General features: G+C 38.4%; 1 protein-coding gene across 1 annotated transcript in view; it reads right to left on the bottom strand.

The window, feature by feature from the left end:
* Positions 1–20,155, bottom strand: part of LOC149084236 (uncharacterized) — an 88,573-nt gene extending 68,418 nt beyond the window's left edge. Inside the window, exon 1 of the mRNA XM_089234584.1 lies at positions 19,744–20,155. The gene's annotated coding sequence lies outside the window, so the exon portion shown is untranslated. The remainder of the gene's footprint in view (positions 1–19,743) is intronic.
* Positions 20,156–22,889: the final 2,734 nt, after the last annotated feature.

The raw sequence follows: 22,889 nt of genomic DNA, 5'->3' as shown, positions 1-22,889 counted from the left end.
CAGCGAATAACAGTGATAACAGGGGCGTAAAGACATGCTTTAAAGTCGTAACATAACGTCGTCAAAACACATATCATTGGGGGAAGGAAAGAGACGGGAAGTGCCGAGACAAGGTGAGAATTCTGGCAAAAACCGGAAATTAGGACAAAAGCCCCCTCTTAGATGGTGGAAACGCTCTGGAGTGAAATGTCCCGTTTTTTCAAAATATAGTCACTCGATACGTCTAGAAGCTTGTCAAAAATATTTACAGCGTCCGTAGTCCTCAATGATCCGTAGTCCCTAATTACCAATAGAAATAAGTCAACACAGAAGTAAAAAATAATGGCGATAAGACACAGGAAGTCTCTTAATAGAAAACAGTAGAGATAAGACACCGGAAGTCGTTTAATGAACAACAGATGTCACTTAATAAACGCCGGAAGTCTCTTAATAAACACCGGAAGTCATTTAATGAATAACAGATGTCACTTAATAAACACCGGAATTGAGATAAGACACCGGAAGTCGCTTAATGAGCAACAGATGTCACTTAATAAACACCGGAATTGAGATAAGACACCGGAAGTCACGTAATGAACAACAGATGTCACTTATTAAACACCGGAAGTCGGCATTCTGTAGAGATAAACAACGGAGGTCACCTAATAAACACCGGAAGTCGGATAATTAACAACAGATGTCACTTAATAAACACCGGATGTCGTCATTCTGTAGAGATAAGACACCGGAAGTCTCTTAATCGAAAGCAGATGCCACTTAATGACCGGATGTCGGCATTCTGTAGAGATAAACAGCGTAGGTCACCTAATAGACAACAGAAGTCATTTGATAAACACCGGAAGTTGCTTAATTAACAGCAGATGTCACTTAATGACCGGAAAAGAGATAATTTGTAATTATACATCTCGTACTATAGTAGATACCTCGTACTATATCTCAACACCGGAAGTCATTTAATTAACAACAGCTGCCACTTAACACCGGAAAAGAGATAAGGCACCTCGTACTATATCTCAACACCGGAAGTGTGACGTCACTTCCGGCGGTGGAGTGGGGCCCATACTACTCCAATGTATGAAGGAAAAACTTTCTTCTGGATATTAATGCTGAGTTGAATTCGAAAAGAAAAGTCTGCTGTCTACACCGGGAGTCGAAACCAGTCCCCTTGCAAACTGGGCAAGGGGACGCGTCACGCCACAGTACATAAACAATTGAGGAACGATCGTGTCTCCTGTGATGTATACGGATAGCATGCTTGTACGGTTTGCAAGAGGACTCGGTTCGATTGCCGGCGGAGACCAGTAGACTTTTCTTTCAGACTTCACCTCGGCATAATATTGTTATGTTGAATTGTCAAAATTTATCATAACATTACATTAACTTAATCTTAAAATAGTTTTAATTGTAGAGAAAAGAAAAGATTATTATATTGAATAGATTTTTGCCTTATGTTTCATTTGTACAGCGGAATCTTGCATAATTAATCATTTGATTATACCTATATTTAATTGTATATACGTATTATGGTACATATAATAATAATAATAATAATAATAGTGGAAAGCAAAATCTATTCAATAGAAAGTTTAGGCCTTAAGATACAGTTGTACACGGTACTGCTGCCTTGGGGCCCCAGATGAGAAACACGGGTCGAATCACAAAGGGTTGTAAGAGAGTGAAGGAGATGGTCATCGAGCCATATAAGGTAATGTTTGTTTTTCAGGGGGTGTGATTAAGGGTCCTTGGCGAGAAGAATTTCTCCGAAGGTCTTAACGGTTCCTTTAAGATTTTCCCCTTTCTCTGTTGTACCTCATTCCCCCCTCTCTCTCTTTCTTCTCCGTCAACTGTAAATTAAAACGCCGAATAATTCCCTTCAGGACCTGTACTCAGTACATTTTCATATAGTTTGGTATCGCCAAGGGGCCTTTTTAACATACCCTCTGGGAAAATTCGCTGGAGTCTCTTGAGATAATTTCTACGTTACTGGCGGCTGAGAATTCCTTTCTCTCTCGCTTGTAATCAACGATGTAAATAAACTCTCGATACTTTTCATACTATGAGCGAGTTGTATGTTCGCTCACTGATAATTCGAATTATAAATGTGCTAGTTGATTATTTTCACCTACCGGAAATGTACGTTGTACACGTTTTCGCTCTCCGGTGTCGCGAAAACAGTATGATGTGAAATATTGTAAAATAGTGAAATGTGTACATTGCGGAGCGCCCACATGACAGCTGACAGCTTCCCGAGGGTTCGTCCACGGGCCAGCACACTGGCTTCTAATAGAGACCCACCACGAATTCACTGTGAACGACCACCGGCGTAAAGACAGAGGGCTTCTTACAAATGTGGAATTCATTTCCCGCTCAGCTGCCATCTCACCCTACATTCACTACAAATTCGTCTATCGACTGGTCACCGTCTTCATTATGGACAAACCTCCATGTTACCCTCTTCGAGCTTCAAACGTAGTCTGCATAAATAGACATGGAATCTTCTTCTGCGGGTCGTCATCTCTTCGAGAGGGATTGATTGCTCACCCGTTAACGACGGACTCTTACAGAACGATAATATGTAAGTTTTTATTTAAATCATTGTAAGGCGATGTTTTTGTCTCGGAAAATCTAACCTTCATTTGGTAGATGTTTACATTTATCTGTATAACCTTTTTAATTGTTAAAAGGTAGCTACCTACACCCATTATTTTCTATTGTTAAAATTAAATATTTTCTTTTTCCTTAAAATTTGACTCTGATTTACTTGTTCACGAAAGTGTTGTGTTGTTTTCTTTCATCTTATGGATTGCTTAACCCCTTGTCTTGATCCTGTAATATTTATTCGAACCTGGGTGAATGGATTCTAATTTTGAATCAAAGTAAAATATAATTAAAGAAGAAAAGGATCAAGACAATATTCAGAAAAAAGTCTTACCTTTAAAGCTTATTTTAGTTCAGAATCTTTACTAGAAGTCAAGATGAATGTAATTTTCGTAATTTATTAATGACTTCTATTATAGATATTTATGTATTTTCTGTAAAAATGCATTTTAATTTACTGCGAACAGTATTTTTAAAACAGATGAATTAATCATGTATTTCGAAAGGGAACCAGACAGCCATTAAAATCTTCCAATTTTCTATTGTAATCAAGATTAATGGAATGAAAATCAATGAGGAAGTATAAAAAAAATTATAGAGAAGTAAACGTTTATAGCATTAAATGAAACAATGTCAACTAAAAACTAAAAATGGTATAAAATGAAAATTATGCAGTGAAGCAAAAATAACACGGGTGATAAGAATCGATATCAATGATTTCGGATGACATGAACATGTGTTTACACCATAAATGAACAATGTTGCTCCAAGGTGGGTAAAGATAATGAAAACGATTCGATAATCAATATTCCAATGAACAAATATTTAGAAATTACTATATTTCAGTCCACATGCATCGGATAACAATAATTAGTAGACTCTTAACATGATGATGAAGCGTAAAATTAGTGTTTCATCAGTTCTTTTCCAATAAGTCCAAGGACTTACCGAAGAACTCTCCGAAAAATGATGAAAGAGCAGTTTCGATATGATTAATTGTATGATTTTATTTTGGTAAATGAACGATTAATATCGATGATAAGGAAAAAATAAACAATTTTCCATTCAATTCTTGTCTTTCTTCTTTTTTTTTTTGGAAATTTGAAAATGGTAAAACTAAGGTAAATCGCACGAAATAGTATTCGGAATGATGAAAGTATTAGCACGTGCACAGCGGAAGAGTTAATCTGTCAAAAAAGAAGGAGAAACAAATTACTACTTAAATACGCACTGTATTAGTTTTTAAAAGGGTTCTCTCTGAAAACTTAACTACACTGCTCAAAACAATTAGGGGAGCACATGGTTTTAACAAAATTACACAAAGATGTATACCGATAAGTAGGCTGACCATATTTCCTCGAGAGAAATACGGGACATTGGGATTCCAAATATGGGACATCGCCAATTATCGCCAAACACGACGCCAAAACCAAACAAAGTTGCCAAATATTCCGAAAATTACGGGAAATTACAATGGCGGGAAATGATGCATTACTGCAAATTGCAGTGGATCAAAATGTATTCCACGAAAAAAAAAACTTTCACCAAGGCAAATGTGGGAGATTAATATTCTCATATATAGTTGTAATTATCATAAAATAATTTATGAGTTGAAAAATAATGTCAATCTTTGACTTCAATAAAGAATAAAAATTCAAGTAGGCTTCGTGTAAAATACGGGAAAAACCGGGACACTTTTGCCAAAAAGTTGGGACGGCCAAAAAAACAGGAAATACCGGGACTGTCCCGGGAAATACGGGACGTATCGACACCCTACCGATAAGTAAAATAGAATGAATCATCCATAATTTAAAGCCTAGCAGGAAACGGAAGAAGAAAACTTCATATGCAAATCAAAGTTCATGACGTCAAAAACCAGAAAAAGGAGATAAGGGCAGAAATCGGGATGTTGCAGAAACGTCTGTTTTACTGCCGTAACTGTGAAATTCGATTGCGCAGTATTTTTTTTTTTGAGACAAGGTGACTTGAGGATGTCTCAACAACGTGATTTACCGGAATCCATGGCATGGCGTGTTATAGGCAGACTGGAATCCGGGCAAACACAACGTAGTGTCGCGGACGCTGTTGGAGTCGCCAGAAGTGTTGTTGCAAGGCTGTGGAATCGATTCCAAGAAACAGGAAATGTTAGACGTCGACCAGGGCAAGATCGGCCACGCGCCACTACAGCAACTGATGACCGGTATATACGGTTAACAGCCCGTCGAAACAGAACAGAGAATGTTACGCAGCTGCAAAGACGGTTGCTCTTGGCAACAGGACGAAGGGTGTCCAGATAAACAGTACGTAATCGGCTTCATGAGGGAGGGCTCTATGCACGTAGGCCAATGGTCTGCATTCCGTTGACCCCACGCCACCGTGCGGCCCGAAGAAGATGGGCTGCTGAACATCGAGATTGGGAGCATCATGATTGGAGCCAAGTGCTGTTTACAGACGAGTCCCGATTCAGTCTGGAGTGTGACACCCAACGTGTTCTGGTATGGAGGGACAGGGGCACTCGAAATAACTCCGCATTCGTTCGTGAAAGGTCACAATACAGACGAGCTGGTTAGATGGTATGGGGTGGAATCAGCATAGGCGGACGTACGGACCTGCATATCATTCGGAATGGCACTTTGACGGCCCGAAGGTATGCAGACGAGATACTGCGACCTCATGTCATCCCTTACGCTGGAGCCATTGGAGATTCCTTTGTTTTCCAGGATGATAATGCCCGACCGCATAGAGCTCGTCTGGGGGAGAACATGCTTGAAGCTGAAACAATACAGCGTATGGAATGGCCAGCGTTCTCTCCTGACCTGAATCCAATCGTGAAAGGGTACGACGCATTGCTGCGCGACCAAGGCCGCCTGTTACTGTCCGAGACTTGCAGATTGCACTTCTTGAGGAGTGGAACAGTATTCCCCTAAGTCTGATCGATAACTTCATCGCATCTATGGCAAACAGGTGTGCGGCAGTCTTAGCTGTTCGAGGAGACCACACGCCCTATTAAAACTCATGCATCATGTCTAAACAGTACTTTTTTTTTATCGTTTACATGTAAGCAAATTGTTGCCCTAAATCATCTTTTCATGTTTTTTCCATATTTTCAAAGAATTAAAGCTTAATTCCAAATTTTTTTACTTCTTTTTTCTGTATTGCGCATTGATACGCGTATGCCAATACGTGGCTGTCTCGCACGGTTTTCTTCACTTTTTTGCTTGCTCCCCTACTTGTTTTGAGCAGTATAGTAACAAGAAATACATGAAGTAGTTCAGATAATGATCGTTGATCGTTACATTTCCGAATTCTCGGCTCGTCAAAATACAACGCAGTCATGATAAATCAATCAACTGCCACGAAAACATACGGTAAATAGGAACAGAACACTGAAGTTAGCAACGATATTATTGAGTTAGAACTTCATCTGGATTTGCGCGTTTTGCTTTTTTCTTGTTGTGAAATCATCAATCACCATTATCATTTTCTGAAATAACGCCTGGTTTGATCGATATGTACTAACTCACTTTGAATACCAGCAAAGACTCGAATCCCTCTGCTTAAACCAAAATCTTTGATGAACGCATGGAAACGAAATATTTCACGGGGATTTTTTTCCTAATACAGTAAATTGATGGGGTAAAACAAGAGAAACCAATAATCAATTAGAGGGCCGCGGTATACAGATCTGTCGATCTTTACCATGGATTGATGACGAACTGAGAGATTCATGCGTGTAATTAAGAAGAGGAACTCTTCGTATCCCACTCATATGCCGTGCAGGGCCCACCCGGGGTCCTTGAGTGCAGAGGGGCCTCATGAAAACAAAATCTGCTACAATTTTGACAGCAAGCATATAAATTAGTAGTCAGGTATTTCTTGAGGGGTATTTCTAAGGCGGTGGAGCCTCAGAAACATCACCCAGTTCGGGGCCTTGAAACCCTTAACACGGTCCAGGTATGGTAAATGTGCCTATCGTCTTGGTGGGTTTAACAAATTTATCGCTTTTACTGGCGATTATGCATAATACCAAAGTGTCGTTGGTATATTTGGTAAATGATACAAAAATGTATTCCTTTTTACGATGATCATGCCTTAGTGTAATTGGTGAATTTGATAAAATATGAAAAAAATTCTTTAATGAGTCTAGTATCTTTGATAAATATAGTAGGACCCTGATATAACGAACTCCCGTTTAAAGAATTCTATGTTTTAACGATTAAAATTATGATTTCATGATTAATTTTTTTTAATGAAAGCTCTTTATATCAGGGTACGATGGTAAAATTTATTAAAAGAAAGCTTAATATATCGAAGCACGATAGACAAATTTGTTGAGTTCATTACATCGTTCGAATTCGTTGAATCAGAGTTCTCGTATCTGGTTCACAAGTACGGTCATCTAAATAATAAATCTTATCCCGGCAATGGGACCAATTTCATATTTATCAATACAAAATGGTCATTATGCATAATAACTGCAAATGTGATGAATTTTGTAAGATTCATCATGTTTACCAACGACGCTAGGATATTATATATGCATAATCTCCGGCAAAAATGATGAATTTAGAGAAATTTATCAAAGTTACCAAAATAGTCGGCGGTTATGCATGATATCGGATGTACCACATTTGCCGTAACACATGCACATCATGACTTTTCATACACGCAACTTCATTACGTGAAGAATAAAAATTTACATTTTCAAATGAAGTTCCAGAAAAATTCCACAGAGTTCGAGTGCACATAAAACAAGCTATTTTCCTCTTCTAGAAGAAAAAACTTATTCTGCGAAAAAAAAAAGAAGGGAAAAATCATGGGGGTGAGAAATTCCTTGGAGCTAATAAGCCAGAAAACGTTTTCCTTCAGGGCAGTTGCAAAAAAGACAACATACTTCAGTAATTACTGGAGCAAACAAATATGGTGACGGGCGCTTACACGTGGGGAAAAAATCCAATCCGTTCTCATCAAGATTCACAAGGGCTCCGAGTTAAATAAATATACACAAAATTTTCTTAATAATAGAGGCAAGATTAAAAAAGGAGAAAATTTCAAAACGAACTAAATTCACAGGAGAAAAGAAAAAATTAGTCGCTGAATAGTTTTTCCGAGACAATTTTCTGCACGAATTAAAACTAAAATTGCAGTTGTTTTTGAGAACGTCAAACAAAAAAGGTATTTTCTCGGATGATTAGAGCCGCCCTGTTCGTGGATGGTTCGACATATTAGCCTTGGAGGAAAATTTGAGAATAGAGATTTCCAAAATGGATGTGGAAGAAAAGAATCTACTGAAGAAACATAGTATTACTTCGACGCTCCATTTAATTACAAAGACTTACCCTCATTCTTAAAGATAATTATGATCAGGGCCCGACTCGAGAAAAGACATTAGGGTGGGGGCCCCCAGCGGCTAGGGTATATGATAATTAGATATTCAGTGACAGAGACATCAGCAGGGGAGCCCCCCAAACCCCCAAGACGATCAAAAACTAACCCTCACATATATTCTAAAAATTCCATGGGTGAAAATCAAGTTGAAAAGAGAGCTATGGCAAATGGTTGGTGGGGGGGAGAGGCACAGAGAGTAATGAAAAAAAAAATCAGATGTGAAGAAATAAAGCTTTGAAGTGAAACATAGTAGAATAAAGTGTTATTACTTTTAGAATACAGTCGAACTGCCTATAGAAGGAGAACCATCTTAATGAATGGGCCAATACGAATACGGCTCAAAGGCTCATGTACATAAGGGACCGAATGATGAAATGTGGTACTATACTACGCTTTTGTAGAGTTAGTTTGTTAGCGTGTAATCAGTTTTCCTTCCAATGAAGTATGCCCCCACCCCCGAGTACATCGCTTTGTTTGGGGGGGGGGGAAAGGGGGTCCCCATGATGTTGAGACAGACCTACATAGAACCAGGACAGAAGGGAAGCTCACTGAACTCTTACTTGGGGGTCCGGAGACCAACCTCATTAATTAAAAATTTGTTCATCATAAATTTACTGAAAAAAAAATTTCATTCAATAAGCAGAAAGAATCTCGCTCCCGGATGAAAGTGGGAGGGGGGGGGGCGCCTGGATAAAACATGGTGCGCGAGAAAGGATATAATCTAAAGGGGGCCATGGGCAAAAGAAACAAGTTTGAGAAGCACTGCCCTACGCCATACGCTTCCAAGTTGCAATGATATCTCGCGGAATTCTTGTCCAAAAATTGAAAGAAAAGTCAAAAATTCCACCAGCTCATTCAAAATAATATTTATGGTTTCGAAAAACGATATGCAAATGAGTAACGTTTGGTATTATCAATCACGTGTAATAATGTCTTGTTCTTGTCTTATTTTCTTCCGGTTGACGTTAGAGAGGAATGCATCGTCACTTCCTGCATTTTGTGGTTACAAGTTCACGATTTCGTGCTGGTAAAAAAAAGAAAGTTGGTTTGTTTTTTTTTTTCAGAAGGGCAACACACGGGGACTTTATACATCCTTGGCGAATTTTTTCTTTTTCTTTTTTACACCTTTATCACGGAGAAATCCATAACATCACCACAACATCTATGCAAAGTGTAATCATCCGAAGTCGTGACTTTGTTCAATTGCAAATCGTGATTTATTTGAAGAGTGTTTTGACGGCCGCGATAATAATAAGCTACTTATTTTCGGCTATTTGTGGTGATATTGAAAACATCTTTTCTCCACGATAGATGGGGTTTCCTCTCTATTTCTTTCCGATGGGTGTTAAGCTTTCATTCTCAGCGTTTCTCAACCTTTTCGCCCAATTGTGAGCCTTGCAATAATATCCATATTTTCAGGGAACTCTGAAATATTATCCGTGTTTCAGGGAATCCTTAGAGTAATGTAAATTTTTCGGAGTATCCTCGAAGTAATATCCATGTTTAAGTATCCTTGAAGCAATATTCATGTTTAGGTATCCTTTAAGTAATAATCACGTTTTAGGGCTGGTTTTTACCCGAAGTGCTTCCATTTTTTTTTTAGGAATTTCTTGAAATAGCATCCATTTTTAGGGAATCCTTGAAGTAATATTCATTTTATCTAGGGAATCCTTGAAGTAATACCTTTGAAGGGGCACAGGTCGATAAGATACTCGTTATACAAAAGGATGTTTAAAGATGTCGAGAGTTCTATACCCGGTTCGTCCTAGTCCGAAACTTTCCTGACACAGGGGTACAACAGAAACGGTGACATGACCACAGAAGCGCACCAACCTCTTGGTCAGTATAAAAAATGGGCTACCGTTTGGAATCGGCAATAAATTGTAGGTCCCGGTCTAATTAGCCCGCCCTTGTATGGAGAAAATGGCCGTGGTGCGACAAAAATGATCAATGTAATACCCATGTTTTAGGGAATCATTGAAGTAATATCCATTTTTTTCTAGGGAATCCTTGCAGCAATATCCTAAAGCACCCCAAGAGTGCTTGATAATGATGGTATACATATTTAATCACCCCACTTCACTTATAGTTTGAAAAATAGATGTCAGCACTAAAATTTACGTGCTGACATGGCGTTACTCAGACTGTTAGGTACACATATACACTTCCGGCACAACTCTTTCGGTTGCAAATTGCGCATGGTGATAGACCGGAGTTGTGATCGGTTTGAAAGAAAGAATGAATGAATGAATGAAAGTAAGAGCGCTTGTGATACTTTTGTCTGATTTTGTACTCACGAATCCCATTCAATCTGTATAGAACAAAGTAGCGTGATAGTGATTCGAATCTGAGCATATGTCAGAGTTGCCAAATAAATGCTCTTCTTCAGATGCACAGGCAAAGCTCACGACTCGAAAAAGTTTGAAGACTGTCCCCGTCCCCGAGCTCCAGACTTTTTCTGCATATTTCATTAGGATCTCAAAGGCATTCACACGTGAATTCAGCTAAATAACATGACAAATATATCAACAATATGTGTGGACTGATCTATATTTTTAATTACTAGATATCATTTATGCCCTGCCGAGGTCATTTTAAGCCCCCTAGGACTGACTAGACCCGAACCTATATTTCATAGCTGATTATTACCTTCTTTTTTTCTCAGTGTGAGGATTCTGCACGAACAGTTCGATGCGATGATTTTAGTGATGGACATTTGTTTTTCGGTTGTCTTGTGACGTCATCTTACTTCCATGAATTGAAGTTCTTCTGTCGGGAAAGACTCTAGCAAGGTCTGAGCTGGTTTTGGAATGAATTCTTTTTAGAATATCGTGCTGTGATGGGACTTTTTGATGGGGGGGAAGGACCATCTCATGTTTGCTAAAAATTTAGGAAAAATGAAAATAATTCTTAAGAGAAAGCGCGTGTTCTTTCCACGGACGCAAGTCGAAGTTGGAAAACCACAGAAAGTCAACTTTCAGATAATAGCTGGTGAGAAATATAAGAAACACGTGAGAGAAATTACAATACAAAATCAATTACAATATGCAAATGATGAGACCCAATTGCTAGCCTTTCCAAGAACGATATCATAGGTACATTTTCTGTCATGCAATCGTAGCAGTCATCTAAGGTGAGCTTAGTCATCCATCATTCCTAAACAAATCTAGAAATCACTTACGAATAAGATTTTTGTCTGAGAAAAGACATAATTCTAATTATAGTCTTTTTCTTTATTATATACCAATTAGGACTAAAACTTCAAAATTATGATAGAAATAAAATTTTGTATTAATTTAATTTAAATAAATTATGTATCGATATATTATTTTTTATTTATATATTTACAGACCAGAATTGATTACGTTCTTTAGTGTCGTATTTTGATATTGCCCAAAAAAACCAACGATTCAACTGCATATCTAATAACGATCGTCGCTATAATGGTATTAAATTTGGTAATGCTTTGACAACATGATTGATTCCGTTTACTTTTTTTAGCGTGTTTTAAACGGACCGTGACCGGAGTACGACCATCTTCTTATGATGATAACCCATGATAAGAATCTTAAAGAATCTGAATTCAAATCTGACTGAATCCGTTTTCCCAGGCTTGTTTTAATTCAACTGAATGTTCATGTTATTATTATGTGACCACGTCATCTCGTATAAATTGGCTTATTTTCTTCTTCTCTTTAGACGCCATTATTTTTTATTTAAAGATAATTCGATAAATTTAAAGCATGCTATTGGATTATAAAATGTAAATCTAAATATAGTTTGTGAGTTCTAGGAACTCGAAGCTTTCAAGCTTCGTTTCAAATGAGATTTACGTGAAGATAAAATAAATAAATCGACGACATTTATATTTGTAATCTGGTTCCTGTTGTATTTCGATTTCATTCCCCATCGCAATAGAATTCAACTATGGTGATATGGTGAAAGCTTTCTTACTTTTGGGTGAGGATTTAGGAGGTCATTCAAGTATTACATCAGCGTCGACGGGGGGGGGGGGGAGGGGGTTCGGATTTGCTGACTTTTGGTGACAAGGGTGGGAGGGGGCTTGAATGATGCTTATGTCACAGATCGCATTTTATGAAAATATGAAATATTCATCTTTAAATATTTCGTGGATCTTTTAAGTGCTATAGAAATGTCTCGCGGGTCACTTAAGAACTCTGGAACTGAGCCGCGTGTCACTCAAATGATCCGTGAATATGCCGCGGATCACTTAAGTAATCTTGGAATGTGCCGCTGGTAACTTGAGTGATGAAAAAGTACACAGCGGGCCGCTTAAGTGCCCTAAAACTGTGCTTATCACTTAAGGGATTTCTAAATGTGCCACTTAAGTATTCTGTAACTTTGACGCGGGTCACTCAAGTCATCTGCGAATGTGCATTGGTCCTACTTGAGTGATCTGAAAATGTGCCATAGGCCGCTTAAGCGATCTGCAAATGTGTCGCTAAGTTCATCTTTAAATTATGTTTGAGGTGATCACATCAGATAACCCCGAGGGCCACACTTGGCCTCGAGCTATGGGTTTACCATATATGGCTTAAAGGGTGGGTCGCAATGAATTTCGTAAAAAGAAAGTTTGAGTTCTTAGCCTTCAAATAGCATTGAAATTAACAGAAATTTATTGAAATAACATATCAATGTAATTTCTTCCGATAGTTTAATTTTTTTTTAAATATTTTTTGACCGTCTGGGGGGGGGGCATGGGGGGAGGCTCGTGCCCCCGTGTGCGTTTCTGGGGGTCTCTGGTCCCAATGGGCACTGGGAGGTAGAGAGCAGGGCTGACGAAATTTTGCTGACGGGGGAGGGGGGGGGGTCGAAAATGACTAAAACTCCGTAGACGTAATACTTGAATGGCCCCTAACGGAAAATTCACTGAAGAAAAATTCCCCGAAAATAGTTCGTCATCAGTGAGTGATTGAGCAAGTAAATTAATGTGTGAGCAAGTGTGACTACTTCACCCCACATCAACTCCAACCATAAAGCTATACAACAATTTTCTGCCGTTTACGAGCTGAGTTGGAAATGAAGGTCCCATCTATCGGTAGTCGCCACAAATTCGTTAGAAAAACATGTCTTGTTATATCTATAATTTTCCCGCGTATCGAACGACAACCTTCACGGTGGTAGACGAACATCTTACCACCACGTCACTCGAACGCATTGTACGTGAGCGAGTGACTGACCAAATGAGTTGGTCAATGAGCTAGCGAATAGTGAATGACCGCATGGAGTGACCGAGTGAGTGAGTTACCGTATGAGCGATCGAGTAAGTGGCAGTATGAATGACCAAGTGAGTGACAATATGAGATGACTTAATGAATGAGTGACAGAATGAGTACGGGATGAAGTGAAGTAAGTTAAGAAGTTAGTATGAAGTTGATAAGGGATTGAGTGACCGAGTGAGAAGGTGACTAATGATTTATTCACTCTCTCACCTCCTCGCTTACTCACTCATTATTCACTTGCTCACTCACTGATTTCCTGACTCACTTGATTAATCATTCACTTGCTCACTCACTGATTTCCTGACTCACTTGATTAATCATTCACTTGCTCACTCACTGATTTCCTGACTCACTTGATTAATCATTCACTTGCTCACTCACTGATTTCCTGACTCACTTGATTAATCATTCACTTGCTCACTCACTGATTTCCTGACTCACTTGATTAATCCTTCACTTGCTCACTCACTGATTTCCTGACTCACTTGATTAATCATTCACTTGCTCACTCACTGATTTCCTGACTCACTTGATTAATCCTTCACTTGCTCACTCACTGATTTCCTGACTCACTTGATTAATCCTTCACTTGCTCACTCACTGATTTCCTGACTCACTTGATTAATCCTTCACTTGCTCACTCACTGATTTCCTGACTCACTTGATTAATCATTCACTTGCTCACTCACTGATTTCCTGACTCACTTGATTAATCATTCACTTGCTCACTCACTGATTTCCTGACTCACTTGATTAATCATTCACTTGCTCACTCACTGATTTCCTGACTCACTTGATTAATCATTCACTTGCTCACTCACTGATTTCCTGACTCACTTGATTAATCATTCACTTGCTCACTCACTGATTTCCTGACTCACTTGATTAATCATTCACTTGCTCACTCACTGATTTCCTGACTCACTTGATTAATCATTCACTTGCTCACTCACTGATTTCCTGACTCACTTGATTAATCATTCACTTGCTCACTCACTGATTTCCTGACTCACTTGATTAATCATTCACTTGCTCACTCACTGATTTCCTGACTCACTTGATTAATCATTCACTTGCTCACTCACTCATTTGCTCATCCCTTCACTCACTATATCACTTTGACGATGAATTGTTTACAGGTGAATTTTCCTAGCGGTGAATCGCGTGGTGGTGAACTATTGTCGGTGAATTTTTTTCCAGCAATGAATTTTCTGCACGGGGTCGCAAACTGACAGCCTGCAGTATATTTGTGTTAGCTTATACTGCCTAAACGTTATATTTTTCGATGTTAAATTTAACTTTAAATTTGAAATTTCAAAAGGACTCCTTTACTCTTTCTCTTCTGGTCATCGAAAGCGGCCCACGTATACATAGAATATTACGCATTGAGATTATAATCCGTGTCTGATGTGCATCTAATTGACAGATCTTTTGCTGCGTTTGAATTGGAGATCCATGCAATTGGTGAGGAGTTCTTTAGCCTGATTCGAATAGCGAATACTGTTCATCTATAGCATCCGAAGGACATCCATTTATCGCAATTCTGATACACATATGCCAGACTCAGACGAGCATTGTGGGAATTCTTGAATAGGACGGTTCAATTGGAATGTTGAGCAGAAAATAGGGCACGAGACTCCAATGCTCTTTGTGAGCTCTGAGATACTCGCGTAGGACAAAGTTGAAAAGATGTCTATTCAACCAGCAATAGTGTACTAAAAAGAGGTCCTGTACGGGAACTTAAGTTCGAAAATACAATTTTTGGCCTTTGATATTTCAAACAAAAGAACGAGCTAAACATGGTAAAAAATACAACGAGGTCCCTGAACCAAGGTCCTTGAACATGAACATTAAAAAAAGAAGAGTTCAATATTGCCCAGAGATGATTTCGAGTGGCTATAAGATAGATATTAATGAGCCACTTCGACGTCGTTGACATTTAAAGAGAAAATTCTAAATAAATTTTTCATATGTATAACATACGGTGGGTTCCGCTTGTAACGTTCCCACTTGGTACGTTTTCCCACTTAGTGCGACTTATTTTTTCGTGGTTCCAACTTTTACTAATTCTCATCGAGATTTCCCCAGTTTGAAGCGTTTTCCCACTTACAACGTATTTTCGTGACAGATTTTTGAAAAATTTGATATAAACAGGATCCCGCTGTATGTGTTTTAGTGTCTCCTTTGATGTCTCACGTTTCTTCAAATGTCGTATTAATGTCTTTCATTCCTTCAAGTCTTCTTAATGCCTCACATTCATATCAATCGACATTATCAAAATTCGTCGAAACCAATTCTGCTGAATGCACCTCGTGATACGAATCAATAGCAATCATATACTTTTTGAATTAATCGTGATCATCTTGAGGAAAATACGCAAATACATATTATTTTAAGATATTAAGCTCACGATTCAGATGTTATAATTTATATCGTTTCGTGCAACAAAAGAATACCAAGACAGAGAGCTTCCTCTCACGGGCTTGTTATCACAAAGCTCAGACTAATTTGAGTACGAAACCTCTTACACCGCCTACTATGTTATCATTACGGTCATCTCGAGACAAAAAAAATAAATGTTCATGTAAATGGTAAGCTCGAGTTGATTGAGATTTGAGTCAATGAACGCAGTAGGCAGTGGCTTTCTCGTATCTACTCCTTAGGATTAAAAAGAAAAACTGTACAACAGCAGGCAGGCCGTTTACCTTGGAAAACGGACAACGCGCAAGATTCAGGAAACCAGTCTTTATAAACGCTTATTACTCACACGCAGTCCAATTATACTCTCTACTCCTTTTATTATTGTTCTCACCGAATTTTTCCCAATTAAGGCTAAACCACGAATTCAGAATTGTATATATATTGTAGAAATTACGTGATACGAGACCATTTTAGTCATGATCTCATGATAAAGCCAACGATCTCTTAGATCATGTAAACAGCGATCCCATACAAAGATTTGCTGAAAATGTTCGGCCCTATATATAAATTTACTCGCGTGCCTTTTTCTCAACCTTGAAAAATGCTGTATAATTTTTTATGATTTTTCTTCGTCTTCACTGGGACATTGATAGGAATGCATATCAAAAAACCGGAAAATGTTGACTCATTAACAAGAAAAATATGATCGTGAATATGGAATTTCTAGGATGATTTGACAAAAATCTACATCCATGCGTATGAATCCCTACATCCTTGCCTAAAATAAATACGGCAAAACGACAAGACAGCTATAAATGTTTGATAAAATAGCAGCGCGCAATCTCAACCCTTGTAAAGTACTACAGTTATTATGAAGTCTTGAAAAATCCCAGGCATCAGGCATAGATAGACACGAGAGGCTGGGGATGATGATGCCAAGTCATATATACGTATATAAAGCATTGTGCATATATAGATACTATTTCACCAACTGTGGCCATTTCGCTATATTTAAATTTACTGCCATTAATGAGATGGATTGAAAATGGAGGCGCTATCCATCGGTAGTCACCTCAAGCTAATTAGGGAAAATATCTTAGCCATACCCTCCCTCGGGTTTGAACCTGGGACCGTGACGGCAACCTTCACGGTTTTACCACCACGCCACGAGGACGCGCATATATAGACAGACATCATACAATATAGACATAGTGGAATAAATCGAGAAGCAATTCATAATAAGCCAATCATAATCTTTTTTATGAGCAGTGTATTATACGTTATTTTATTTTTTGATGATGTATGCGCTTTGATATTGGGTTGTTGTATTTTGGTTATATTTGACGTCCATATTTTTATGGGCATAATTTTTTTCAGCCACCTCATTGGGCAATTTGCTTACAATAGCCGCTGTGGTGGTCGAGTGGTCATATTGACCGACTCACATTTGCGAGATCCCGGGTAGCCACCGTCACGAAAGTGGTGGTCGGCTGAAATTGGTTTTCTCTGGTTCCCAACTTCAAGGCGCAAATGCGAGCCGATCTCCCCGTTAAAAAGTCTCACCACAGAGAGCAACAGTCCTACAAACAGTACAAATATTCAATCACTACACATCACTCACTTCACTTCTGAGATATAGATGGCAGCACTGAAAAATCATACACAACACTCAGACTGTTAGGTACACGCACTTACACTTCCGCACAACTCACTAGGTAGTAAATTGCCCATGGCAATAGACGTGAGTTGTGCTCGGTTTGAAAAAAAAAAGCCACCGTCACCAAAGTGGTGGTCGGCTGAAATTGGTTTTCTGTGGTTCCCAACTTCGAGGTGCAAATGCGAGCCGATCTCCCATTTCAAAAGTCTTGCCACAGAGAGCAACAGTCCTACTAATGTAATTTAATCATTACACTTCACTCATTTTACTTCTGAAGTACATATGGCGGCACTGAAAAGTCAGACACAACACTAGATACGCACTCAGACTGTTAGATACAGACGCAGTTACACTTCCGGCACAACTCACTAGGTAGCAAATTGCCCATAGATGGCGATAGATCTGACTTGTACTTGGTTTGAAAGAATACTCCTATAAATAATGCTACATTTCTCAATACTTGTACACGCACTGGTGTTCAAAATTAAGAAAGTTTCACCATTTTATTAAAATTCTGCAAAACTAATGGACACACATTCGGCTTCGCAATACCTCAGAGCCGCCCCCGGGTAAGAAACCTCTCTATGAAAAATAAGCAATGAAACTTTATCATAAAACATTTAGTTTTACATTGAGAGATCTTTTTTGGTATCAGGAGGAGTTTCTAACTGGAAGTTAGAGCACGGGGGGGGGGGGGGGGGAAAGGACGGACAGTATAAAGATTTAGATTCTTATTTTGTTACACATTGTATTTTCACTCTCAAAACTGGTGCAGGGTAATTTTTGAAGACCATTTTTTCGAAATGAAACTATACCTGTCTACGACGGACGGTTGATGAGATAAATCCCGCATTAGCATTTGCAGGAAGCTCTACATTGTCCAATTAAATAGCCTGAATGCGTCATTTACGCAACGCAACTAATTCCAAATAATCCCGCGTGCTTCTCTGTTGTGCGGACCACGAGTGCTGGCCGAAAACACGAAAAAAATTTCAGGTATTGATAAATTTTTGCAAATTGCATATAACTTATTGAAATATAATTGGTAAACACGCACACACAGAAAATTGATAACACTCGAGACTACATTTCGTTAGACATTGGGGGCCTATAATGTTTTTATCACTTTGAAATAGCAGATACAGTCGAATCCCGTTATAACGAACCCCCAAGAGACCGGAGAAATCACTTCGCTATAACGAAATTTCGTTATAAGAGAATTCCAGGTTTATACATCGTTCCTATGTTAACTTATCTGGGGGACTAGAAAAGTGTTCATTAAAACGAGATTTTCGCTATAACGGCATTCGTTAAAACGGGACTCGACTGTATTGACTCAAGAATCTTTGAAAAATTTGAACATTAATTTTTTAATATTTGCTTTATTCGTGCTTTTAGGATACTTCGCAAAAGGTATTTCAGTTGTAATTTCTCAACAAATCAATTTCATACTGAATAAATGTAAATTCAAGGAAACAGATGTTTTCTGGATTTTTTATGCCACGGTGAAGTCGGGGGGAAAAAAAGTCGTCTGGTCTCCACTGGGACTTTTCTTTCCGAACTCGGGTCAGCATAATACAGTCGAATCCCGTTTTAACGAACACCGATATAGCGAAAGTCTCGTTTTAACGAACACTTTTCTAATCCCCCAAATAAGTTTATATAGGAAAAATGCTAGGTAACATGGAATTCCTTTATAACGAAATTTCGTTTTAACGAAATGATTCCTCCGGTCTCTTGGCATTCGCTATAACGGGATTTGACTGTATTTAGAAAATATGTGTTTCCTTGATATATTGGTATGACAAAAGCCATCTATCAATATAAATTTAGTTATTAACTAAATTAATTTAATTATCGACTCAATAAATTAAAGTATCGATCAAATAATTTCTATACTTCACAAATATAAATTTTAATCTCTCCAATATAAATGCTGGATCTCATAATTGTTTATATCTTGAAAGTATAATAATCTAACGCAGTGCTTGTCTCAACGTTTTTGCGTTCTACGGACCATTTGTCCGGATAAGATGAAATTCGTGGATTTGCGTGAAATTCAGGGTACGGACCCCTTTACAACGTACGAATAATATGCAGTATATAGCCAAGACAAAAAAAAAAGTTAATTGTTTTGCCACCCAAGCTCACGGATCCCCCTGAATCTCTACAAGGAGATCCTCAAGGAATCCATGGCCCCTCAGTTAAAAGCCCCTGATTTAAGGGGAGGGTCAAAATGACCCATTCTTGGGCTTTTATTGAATTTCAATGTCTTTTTCTCGGACGAGGTTAAATATCATTATATTACATATTATCTAAAAAAATTACGTAGAAAGTTGAAGATTAAAAGAGTTTTTCATTCCAAATAAGCATTTTAAAAATTTTCAAAAAATTAAATAAATCAATGTAAAATTATCGTCAAATTTCATTACTCACCGACTCAAGTCGTCAAATTACACGATAAATGAAAGAAAACCACAATAATCTCACGTCGACGTCTCAGTATGATATCGATGATGCATTCGACAACACTCGTACATCGTAGATTTTTCAATATTTCATTAGTGTCAACTAAATCACGTGTTCAGAATTTTTTTTTTTTCAAATCATAGATGGCACACACTAATCACGATAATTATAACACTTGAATTTTCCCCACTCGAAAGACAAATTATTATCCATTAATGGGAAATTCCATTTTCAATGAAACGACGGAGAACACACGTGCACACATTTACAATCTTTAAGTTATCAATGTATCACGTTGTTTCTTACACGGAACAAACACTGTAAACACTAGCGCAAGCTACTCACTGTAACGTTCTGTTGAATCGACGACTTCTGCAATAATAAAAGAGTTTCGGTTACCGGCCGCTCTAAACATCCCCGAAACAAACTTTTGCTCGCCAAATCTGTCTTTTTACTCGCCAAATCCGTTTCTGTCGCCTATGTGTGTTTATGTCCACAAATAAGTTTTCCCTTCATAATTAATTTCGAACACTTATTAGGATGAAAAGTTCGATTAGACCGTAATTAGTGTCTCTCTGTATTTTGAACACAAGGAAAGACCTGAATCTGAGTGATCGCTAATCAAACCTGTTTGTTTTATCGGCAATTGGATTGATTTTTAGCGATGCGTTTAACATTCTTTTCTTTTTATGCTCGAATATTTCGTACGCCTTTTGCGACAGAGATGCACGCTTCTACCCACACATGGAGGCCCTCGCTGCAAAAATAATTGATTGGTGGGGGAGGGGGGGGGGGAAGCTATTTGCGAGTTTTCGCTAACAGGCATGCATCATTAGCTTGTTGCTCACTGTTGCACCCGGAAGAGTGTGGGGGAGGGGTTACGTTGTTTGATGCTAAGCTAATTATATCTTCCTAATCTTAACATCTGCCTTTCGGATTATGTTAATCTGCCCTATGGGCCCTCTCAGCGCACACGGCACAGTCCTGGTATAGTGATGGATATTTAGGGGATCGTCTTAAATGCAAATACTTAAATGCGTCCTGTAGTATCGTTTTTCTAATTTTTTAGCGTCGCAGAAGAACCCTTGGGAAAAATATCAATATTTTAGGGTACCCTTCGACAAGGGAACCTTTGAAATATATTAATACTTTAAGAAACCCCAGGACAATATCAACATTTTAGGGAACACTTGAAAACCATCAATATTCTAGGGGGAACCCTTGGACATTATCAATATTCTAGAGAGCCCTTGAGCATGATCAATATTCATGGGGAACCCTTAAAAAAATGTTCATACACTAAGAAACCCTAAACAAATATCATCATTTTAGGGGCCCTTGAACATCATCAATACTCCAGATAGAACCCTTGGGCAATATCAGCAGTTCAGGGGACATTTGAATGCTATTTTAGGAAAATTACTTGGATCAATATCAATATTCTAGGGAAATCTTGAACAATATCAATGCTCTTTTTTCTTTTTTTTTTCTTTCTTCCAAACCGAGTACATATGGTCTATCACCATCGATGGGCGATTTACTACCTAGTGAGTTGTAACTGTTTGTGGACCTAACAGTTTGAGTGCGTATGTTATGTTGTGTGTTTGATTTTTCAGTGTCGCCAATATCAATGCTCTGGGGAACCCTTAAACCCATGGTCTCTCTGAAGAATCCCTGAAACGCTACGCATGTTATGGAAATCACCTGGAAAATGGTTTAGGCCAGCGGTGCCCAACCCTCGTTCCGCATGCGACTTAGAACAGGTATTTATACCCTGTGGGCTCTGCAAGCTACTTCAAGCACATTAAGTAAATAATTTTCTAATATTTGAATACTATTTTTCAGGGTAGATTTCAAATACCCTTCGTCATCAATAGAGGGGGAATGATCTTTGCTCATTTTGCACAGCTCTCTATGGGTCCCCTCAACCACCTGACATGGTTACGTTTCTCCTTGATAGTTCCCTAAAAATTTCTCCGGACCACAAGCGGTCACATAGCCCCGTGAGTTGTTTACTAGTTTAAAGAACCCTTCAAATGATATCCATATTTACTGCAACACAGCTATTAACAATTTTTTACTCTGCTATTCATTTCTATAACTAATATAGTAATAAATAGTGTTATTATAACTATTTGCTATACCATTTATTGCCAAAAATTTGCACGGAACGAAATTTGCACATTGAAAATTGATGTCTCATGGTCAAGTAAATACGGTATGTACGACCACCTCCGTGTATCATATTTCTGGGTAATTTGACCTTTTCACAGTGATGATCAAGCTACCTTGGTTAGTTTACCAATTAATTCAGTTAACGTGGCTTCAAGTAGAAACATATCCGTGCAAAACGAGACGTTTGTCTGATACGCAATGCGTGTATTTGCATATTACGCATCAAATGAAAGAGTCGCACACACCAGACAAAACTGAATGAAGTAGGACATGTGTGATACACCTGCCTTTTTATTTTTCTACCAGTGTGAATACGAATACACACTCGCGCTTGAGCAAATACTAAGTTTTGAATTCACGTGAATAGACATAATAAGCTTGTAATATGTCACTTGGCACTATCACCGCCATTGTTCCTGTTTGCCAATGCTGGCCGAGACTGATGAAGATATAAAAGAAAGTATAATTTTGTTATGAATAGTGATGATTCAAAATCGTTTGTTTTGGAGAAAAGAATATACTTTATGTATATTAGAACTCCCTCAACTATTCATTGTGATTTTATTTATAAAGTCTGCGTCATGTCACAATTCTGAAACCGAGCATTCCACTCACTTTTTTGACCACGCTGAACAATGTTCAAAAACCTAAGCCGCTCGTCAATGAGAATTCTCAAATCGGTGACCCTAGTTGCATCCGGGATAGTGACACCATTCAATGCGTAAGAGAACCGTAAGTTGTTCGAACCAAAATGAGCAACCATACACTTGTCAATGCTGAACGTCATGCTCCATTCATTTGCCCATGCTCCAATCCTGTTTAAGTTGGTCTGGAGTAACTCCCTATCGCTTTCATTCCCGATTACCCCCATTAGCTTCACGTCATCTGCGAATTTGCTAGCTCGATACCGTGATCAAGTTTATCGATAGAAAGTGAAA

The sequence above is a fragment of the Pholcus phalangioides genome, unplaced genomic scaffold (genome assembly GCF_987345545.1).
Source record: "Pholcus phalangioides strain wild (caught in Gottingen) unplaced genomic scaffold, Ppha-v1.0 ptg000008l_1, whole genome shotgun sequence".
NCBI lineage: Eukaryota > Metazoa > Arthropoda > Arachnida > Araneae > Pholcidae > Pholcus > Pholcus phalangioides.
Note: the sequence above shows the minus strand (reverse complement) of the source record. Positions and strands in the feature narration are given on the sequence as shown.